Source organism: Panthera onca, chromosome B1, assembly GCF_046562875.1.
Source record: "Panthera onca isolate mPanOnc1 chromosome B1, mPanOnc1 haplotype 2, whole genome shotgun sequence".
Classification (NCBI taxonomy): Eukaryota; Metazoa; Chordata; class Mammalia; order Carnivora; family Felidae; genus Panthera; species Panthera onca.
The window spans coordinates 33,895,691-33,904,686 of NC_138342.1; the positions used below are offsets into that span (position 1 = coordinate 33,895,691).

The 8,996-nt window shown below is 43.3% G+C and overlaps 1 protein-coding gene across 4 annotated transcripts in view; it reads right to left on the bottom strand.

Moving 5' to 3' along the window:
* Positions 1 to 2,447, bottom strand: part of RBM47 (RNA binding motif protein 47) — a 161,486-nt gene extending 159,039 nt beyond the window's left edge. For 2 of the 4 annotated variants that reach the window (XM_060655180.3, XM_060655177.3), the window contains exons 1-2: positions 2,317 to 2,447; positions 2,010 to 2,168 (exon numbers count right to left, since the gene is read on the bottom strand). The gene's annotated coding sequence lies outside the window, so the exon portion shown is untranslated. Of the gene's footprint in view, positions 1 to 874; positions 1,457 to 1,489; positions 1,623 to 2,009; positions 2,169 to 2,316 lie in introns of those variants that run through there. The other 2 variants (XM_078446177.2, XM_060655179.3) reach the window with 2 other exon arrangements.
* Positions 2,448 to 8,996: the final 6,549 nt, after the last annotated feature.

An 8,996-nucleotide genomic window follows, 5' to 3' on the forward strand; every position in this document is an offset into this window, starting at 1 on the left:
AGCATTAAAACTTTTAAAGAACTTTGAAAGAAACATTTCTAATCTGCATTCCTGCTAAAGACAACGGAGTGAGTCATTCGGATGCCACCAGAAAGAAATTGCTTGATTTTTCCGTACAAACCAGTATGGCCTGTAAGTACCTTGAAGACACTATCTTTCTATCATTTTGATAAGCCTCAGGAAAGAAGCCACATCCTCAAATGCCTTGGGACAGTACCCAAGAGTGGATGGACTCTTAACTAATTAAAAAATGAATCATTTATTTGCAAAATTCCACGTCATTTATTCTAACTGATTTCCTAAATATCCGGTGACTGGTGATTTGTCGGCTGTCATAATTCATCAGCCCTACACTTTTATGCAGAATGAATTTGTAACTTTAAACAACTAAGCCTCCACTCAGTGCTACCTTTGGAGGTAAACTACTGCAGGAAGGCATTCCCCCCATCCCCACCCCCCAACCTTAACACTTCAATGAGATAGATGCCTGTCATGAATATTTCCTCAATCGCAAGTTAAGAATCAGATTCTAAAAGTCACCTGTGCCACTGGATGGCCCAATAGTGTGTTTTCAAGGATGAAAAAAAAAAAAACAAAACGTTTCTTGTATGAAAAAGGCTTCATCAAAGGTTCCATCAGAGGAAACATGATGGGGCTATATAGGATTTTCTGCTTTTCCTGAAGCTGGCACTTTTAAAATCTTTTTATAAACCGTTTCTTTCCCACTAAATATACCAGGGTTGAAGGGAGAGTGGTACAATGAGAGAGATCAGGGCTGAAGAGAGAAGAAAAAGGGAAAAAAAAATTCAAAATTGGGACCCAAATGTAAGATTAAGGGAAGGTAGTTAGAAGGATTGCCAAAAAACCACCTTACCTTTGTTATGTATTTGGAGTCGCCCACTTCAGAAATTAACACCATTCACAGCCCGGTAGCAATTTACACAGCTAGGAAGTAACCTACAACATCTTCTCGGCCTCCCTCTTTTTAATGTAAAACCAAAATAAGGAGTGTCCAGCTACTCCCCACTGCGCCGCTTAAAGCAACAGATCGTTTTAGGCTCAACTCCCAGACTCTGGGAATTCCAGTTTGTCAGAATTTCTTAACCTTGGAAACCTGCGGAGAGAAACTCTCAACGAGGACAACTCCCTAAGCCCCGGCTTCTCACTGTCCCAAACTGCACATTCCAAAGTGGGAAGCAGGAGCGATAACCAGAAGGCAGCTCTCGGGGGCTAAATTCCTGGCGGGAGCGAGAGAACTTGAAAGCGCGGCGATTCCACTGGCCGAGCGGCGCCGGGTCCGCACCCGGGGGAGACGAGTGGCCCCGAGAGCCCGGCTGCGTCCGGCGCTGCGCACGGGGAGCGCTCCGTGTCTGCTCTCCGAGCTCTTCCCTGTTCCCTCCTCCCTCCTCCCGCAGCCCTCCCCCAGCCGAGGCCATTCGCCTCACAGTAGCAAGGTTGTCTCTCGTCTACTCCCTTCCCTTAAACTCACCAAACCAGATTTTTACTCCCGACACCGGCAACTTCCCGTAAATCTGCACTGAAATTTTATCCTGCTCGCTGAGCCACCGCTGGCTAAAGGCCAGTGCAACATTCCTGTTGTTTTAGGAGCGCAGATACCTTTGCTGAAGGTTAAAAAAAAAAAAACAAAAAAAAAAACAAAAAAAAAAAACCTGCCTGGATGGGAGAGATTTGGGGACTCCACCAGACAGATTTCTCCCCGCGCTCAAAAAGTCACATCCAAGTCAGACACCCAGAAACGGCCCCACAAGTGGCACCTGCTCCACCTGAGGACATGTGTCCTCAGACGTCTGGCCCCCTTCGGGTTGTTCAGAGAAATCAAGCAGAACCATGTTTGAGGAATAAGGAACCTGCTGCTGAATCACGAGCCGAACAGTACCACCCCACCCCCGTTCTTCCCCCTGGTACAAAAAGTCGTTTAACCAGGTAGGATCACAGCGAGCCCCGCGGCGGGCCTAAAGGAAGGGGGGGACCTCCCAGAGTGTCCTTACCTGAGGCACAGCACCGCTTGGACGCGCGCAGGAAGGAACGTCACGCGGCCGAAACCCTGACCTTTGCCGGGGCCTTCGCAGCAGGGCCTGGGGCCTGGGCGCTGCTCGTTCAGAAGTGGCTCATTTTAATGCGCTCTGACCTAAAGTTACAGCTGGTTTCTAGAAAGGGAACAAAAAAACACTGCATTTAAAAACAGCAGCCAAGCCCTCCCTTAACCTTGCCTGATCTCTGGGGAGTTGGCTCTAACCCCCACCTCATCCCCATCCCAAAGAAACCCGCAATCTGTGCCCCACCCCTTCGCATTACCTGTTTATACAAGAGTTAAGGAGCCTCACGCATTTCAATAGAGCGCTAAGCCTGTTTGTAGGCGCGTAACCGGCCAACAGGAATCGAATTCTGTGACTAAACAAACTAGAAGAGGAAGCAGGCACCACCAGGAACCTAAAACGGAGTTGTGATTTCGGGTTGCAGTGTCACCAACTGAGAAAAAAAAAAAAGGACTGTTTGTCATTGGGCTATTTTAGTGAAAGACTAGTCCAAAAAAAGGGGGGTTTTTTTGCTGGTTAAATGAGTTAATACATAGAAGAGCTTAGAACAGTGCCTGGCACATATTTAGCAGCTATTAGCAGTAGTACTGGTAGTAGTTTTTGTACTATGGATTTTTTCAAGGGCATAATCAGAGTTAGAAGTTGGCTCTAGACGCAGCCCTGCTATTTGCTAGCTGTAGGGCCATGAGCAGGGTTTTTTTTAAACTTCTCCCAGCTTCTGGAAGATTCCAGTGATGAGATTTTTGCTCACAGTTTACATTGTAGACAGTCTTGCATACAGTGGAAAGTAAAGTTCCTGTAAAGGAGTGTCCAACTGATTTTCATCTCACTTAAAAGTTGCAAGATTGACAAAACACATGGAGATAAATTGGCCTGTGCATTCTGTGAAGTTCACTAGTAGAAAACTCAGGACCAGCAATCAACCCTAGATGTGTGCTTCATTCTAATTTGAATTTAGGCCCTTGATTTGCTGTCTGACCCTGGGAAAGTTACTTACCCTATTCAGTTAGAAGCTGCTGCTGGCCAAATAATAGTCTTTGCTATTTGAAAAACAGTGTGAAATAGGGGGAAATAATTTTTACACTCCTCATAAATATTAAAAGGGGATTACTGGAGGCTAAAAAATGTGATCAGTGCCAACAGGACACCCTTTTTCCTCCACTTAGCTTCACCTTGAAAGAAAGAAATCACAATCCCTTTTACATTCATGAGGCCCTTTGTACTTTACCAAACACTTTCACCCACTTCATCTTATCTGATCTTACAAATCAATCCTGTGAGCTACTTTATCCCCATTTTGCAGATGAAGACACTCAGGTCAATTAGTTCCAGGTTTCACTGCCTAGTGAGGCGGGGACTCGTTCCCAGTTCTAGTTAAATCTAAAAGCAGCATTTGCCGCCTTTAGGAAAAATGATTCCAAAAACCAGCAAAGAATTCTGAAACATTTTAGATCCCTTTGGGATTTTTATCTTCCCTATGGGGTAAGATTTAACTCCGATCAATTAAACATTTTCTGGGTCATAGGGGAGCCTGTGTGGCTCAGTTGGTTAAGCATCTGACTTCGGCTCAGGCCATGATCTCACAGTTTGTGGTTCAAGCCCTGCATCGGGCTCTGTGCTGACAGCTCAGAGCCTGGAGCCTGCTTCGGATTCTGTGTCTCCCCCGTCGCTGTCTGCCCTTCCCCCGCTTTCTCTCTCTTCTTTCTCTCTCTCTCAAAAATAAATAAACATTAACAAATTTTTTTAACATTTTCTGGGTTTAGGTTTATTCCCTGTCAATACAGGTGAGAATGAACTATCAACAGCAGGCAGTGAGACTACTCCAGGGTTCTCTTACCGTATCTAAGGGTTGATGCGGCCAGGCATGAACAAGGGCTCCAAAACCTTAATATAATATAAAAACTCCAGCTCTACATTAGCCTGGATTTTTTCTTTTCTTTTCCAGAAGTATCTGGAATGTGGTCTCAAGAACCTTTCACTGTTAGGGATGCTTTGAGTTAAAGGATTCAAGAGAGGATATTCTCAGGCTTACTGATTTTTCCACCTGAAAACAGGATTTTCCATAGGAAACACTGGGCCAAAGCCTGGGGATTAAGACCAGGAAGAATACCAGTGAGTATGCAAGTGTAGAGATCACGGACTCCAGGTGAACTGGGGCTGGGGTCAGAGAAGATGGCTCTTGAGGAGGCACAAGTCCCTGGAAGCAAGTCCTTGTGGAGTTCTTAGTCCATTACTTTCTCTAAAATGTAGCCAGGCACTTCTGCTTCTTTCTCAGTTTTGCCCAGTGCCACCCATTAAACGGTTATAATATTTGTTCCTAACTCCTTTGCACTGTCCTCCCCAGGAATATGTGAAAATAAACTAACTTTTTAAGCAGCAGGCCATAACAAAAGAAATATCAGCTTTCTCATCATTTCTTCTTTGTGGCTGAGCCTTGATGCCTGTTATTCTTCTTCTTCTTGTTATTATTATTATTATTATTTTAATTCTCAGGAAAATCCCATGATCTTAAGGCATTTTAAGTCTGCAGACCCCTGTGCTTTGCTTTCTGCTTCCTTCTTTGCCTTCTGCCTATAAGGCAGTGTGCTAGAGTGAGCACAAACAGCATAGAGTTGGGTATCCCACAGCTGTGAGTTCGAATCCCAGTTTTATCTCAGCTATGTGATGCTAGGCAAATTGCTTAGCTGCTCTGAGCTTCACGGTATCTTCATTTATAAAATAACAGCACCTACCTCTCCAGATTTCTTTGAGAGTTAAGTGAGAAATGAAATCTCAGCACAATTCTGGGCACATGGAGGGTACTCAAAAAATGGCATTTCCTTTTGTACCCCCAAAAAACTACTTCACAGCTCACAAAGAATCTTCCTTCCCATATTTAAATCTTAGATCAAATAACACTATTCCAAGACATCCTCGTCAACAGAGGCAAACCGAAGGTGTAATAATAGCCACTCATCCCCATTGCCCCTCCAGTGATGCATTACCATCTTTGACGGTCACAACCGCATGAGATTAGTATGAGTAAAGTACAAGTCATTTGTATTGCCCTATTGCTCAGATTAGGAAACTGGGGGTCTTTTTTTTCTTTTTTTAATGTTTATTTTTGAGACAGAGACAGAGACAGAGACAGAGACCGGGCAGGGGAAGGGCAGACACACACACACACACACACACACACACACAGAATCTGAAGCAGGCTCCAGGCTCTGAACTTTCAGCACAGAGCCTCACGTGGGGCTCGAACTTACCAACTACAAGATCATGACCTCAGCCGAAATCAGATGCCCAACCAACTGAGCCACCCAGGCGCCCCAGGAAACTGAGGTTCTTAAGAGTTGTTTCAAGCTACTAGCAAGTAGCAGAGTTAGGATTTTTACTGCTTTTTACTATTCCCTACCACTAGAATTCTGATTAAATTATTCTTATACCCAGTTAGGGAGCAGAATCAAGAAGTTCCAGAAGACGGTTTTAGCTCACAGTTATGGGGAGAGGGCCAGGAGATTCTGACCAGAGGTCCTGGACACTTCCCATTTTGGAGGCATGGAAACCCATAATGAATCCCATCAAAGATCTGTGCCCTATGAAAGCGAAATATGCTGACCCTACAGACTCCAATTCTGTGAGACACCAAAGGGCAGCAACATGAACAGGTTGGGCTTGAAGTCTGTGAGATCAAAGTTTGTGTCCTGGCAGTTATGTGCTCCTGGGCAAGTTACTTGTGTCCCTAAGCCTCAGGTTCCTGCTGATGGCAATACCTAATTATAGGGCCATCTTGAGGATTACATGAGATCATACACATAAAAGCACAGGGCTGAAAAACACTCTTCAGTTTCCAATATGTGTTTCTTTTGTTTTATGTTTATTTATTTATTTTGAGAGAGAGGGCAAGCGAGTGGGAGAGAGAGAGAGAGAGAGAGAGAGAGAGAGAATCCCTAGCAGGCTCCCTAGCAGGCTGTGAGCCACAAAGCCCGAGGCGGGGCTCAATCTCACAAACTGTGAGATCATGACCTGAGTCAAAATCAAGACTCGGACACTTAACCAACTGAGCTATCCAGGCACCCCTCAATATGTGTTTCTTAAAGACTGAAGACTGTACTAACACAGTACAGGTGAGGCCTAAGTAATGCATGGAATAAATAAATGCAAAGAGCTTAGAATAAGCATGTAGTGATTGCTGTTTAAGTCTTTGCTGTTATTGCTATTATTATTATTTCTTCACAAAGCAATTCCTTGGAACCATGGTGAGGTCATAGTAAGGAATTGACTTTTTGGGAGAGAGAAGCTTCTGTTATCTCTTTCTTGTAAGAGCTGACCTTCTAGGTACCCTCTTACAGTATGAAAAAGGGTAATGTCTTCTCAATGGTTTTACTTTCTGTTTCCTTCATTTTCCCTAATTTTACCTGAAACAGAAAAATTATTGCCGGATAGGATAAAGTCACCAACCTGAACCCAAACTTTCTATGGGCTGCTGATAGTTTACCCAACAGAAATTATTCAGAAAATAAACCCTCTTTTGATCCAGAACATGCAACTCGACCCGGAGAGATCTCTCATGCCTGCAGTTTCCTTACCCTCTCCTTGCCTCGTGTGGTGGCCACTGGCTACCTCACAGAAGACTGTTGAGTCTTTTCTTTGATTTTTATATCAAATCCACACTGGATCCTGGGCACTCTTTAATGCAAATGATTTGGCCTAGCCACTAAGTGTAGAGCACAGTCATCAGCGTGTAGGTCAAAGGATGAGAGAGGGCCACTGAGAACTCGGTCAGAAGAGCATCTGGCTTCGTGGTTTCCATGCCACACTACGGGAGGGCCCCTAACTGAATTTTAAAAATGTACTGAGTTCACAAAAAAGGGAATTAAGTATAGCAGGGGTTCACTCCACACATTAATCTTGGAAGCCAAATCCTTCATTTTGAGAAAGACCTTCAATACAAGGAGCCCCTTGACCTTCGTCCTTCCTGCACAAATAGCTCTGCCAGAGCGGAGCCGCCTGCTTAGAAGGAAGGTTTTCCCCGCCCCCACCTGCCCGCTGTGATGGAAGGAACACTGATGTAAATTATAGGCCCTTAAAGGCCCACTCGAGACCAAGACATGATTTTGTTATGGCAACAGATGCTGTTAATTCCTTTATATCCCTTTAAGACGTATTCCCCACCAGAGACCTTTAGACTTCTTTTTATTTTATCATGGGAAACAGCCTCCCACAAGAAGCTCAGTCATTCAGCAATAACTTAGCAGAAAAAATTGTCAACATAAAATTACTAACAGTTAGTAAGTGCTTACAAGCATATTTGCCAGCACTTTCCATGTATTAACTATTTAATCCTCACAAGGACTCCATGACATAAAGACGGTTGTTAGGCCCACTTCGTAGATGAAGAGACCAACCCACAAAACAGGTATGAGATCCTGCTGAAATCCCACCACAAGACAGCGGCAGAGCCTGTGACTCTCACCATTACATTCTATGGCCTCGCAAAAGATTCTATATATGTCTATGATGATCATATTCTATATGCGTGCATTCTGGTAGTGGTAGTCCCAGCCTAAAGACAGCGCCTGGCACAAGGTAGGCACTCAAGAAGCGTTTCTTGAATGAATGGGTAAATGTGAATATACATTTGAAGGTTATCATCAATATTTAGAAGTAGATGTATGTCAAAAGAGGTAGGGTTTAACTCATCTAGAATCTGAGATTTAGGGTCATATTAGAGAGTGGATGCAAGGAAGTTTTCAAAAACATGATTAGGGACGCCTGGCTGCCTTAGTTGGTAGAGCGTGCAATTCTTGATGTCAGGATTGTGAGTTCAAGCCCCACGTTGGGCATGGAGCTTACTTAAAAAAATAAATGTGTATATGTATATATATATATATATATATATATGTAGTTATATAGTTATATATGCACTATATATAACTGTAATTATATATATACACATATATATACATATGTATATATATACACATATATATGTGTATATATAAAGTTTTAATTTGACATATACTGTAGGGGATGAGTATTTTATGGGACAGAATTAATTGCAGGTGTGGCTAAATTTACTGACTGTAAAAGCCACATAAAAATAAAATGAATATTCTTCCCTCTGTTTCTATTGTTTCTCTGCTTGGAATACCCCTATATATCCATCCATTCATCCACCCATCACCAGTATAAGCATGTAATTAAGAACACAGTCTGGGAGTGCGCCTGGGTGGTTCAGTCAGGTAAGCATCTGACTTCAACTCAGGTCATGATCTCATGGTTTCTTGAGGTCGAGCCCCGTGTCAGGCAAAATTAAAAAAAAAAAAAAAGAACACAGTCTGAGGGTGCCTGTGTGGCTCAATCAATTAAGTGTCTGACTCTTGATTTTGGCTCAGGTTATGATCTCACAGTTTGTGAGATCAAGTCCCACATCAGGCTCTGTGCTGACAGTGTGGAGACTGCTGGGGATTCTCTTTCTCCCTCTTTCTCTGACCCTCCTCTGCTCTTGTGCTAAATAAGTAAGTAAGTAAGTAAATAAATAAATAAATAAAAGAACACAGTCTGGAACCTGATGCCTGAGTCTGAATCCTGTTTCTGCCACTTACTTTGTGACTGTGGGCAAACAACTTGACTGTTCAGAGGCTTAATACCCCTCATCAGTGCTCACCTCATTAGAAGTGTTTGGAAGATTCCATATGTTACTGCAAATGGGGTGCTGGAAACAGCCCCATATCAGTATTCTGTTACAATTATTCATCCAACCATCCATCCATTGTTTTATCTAACAAATATTTATCAAGTATCTACTATGTGTCAGGTTCTGTGTGTCCAGCTAAATATAGAATAATAAATGAGATATGGTCCTTATCTTCAAGGAACTAACATTTCATAGCAACAGGTAAGGCCACCAGATGATGGCCTTACCATGTGTGAGCCCGGGGAGTTAGTGGCAGT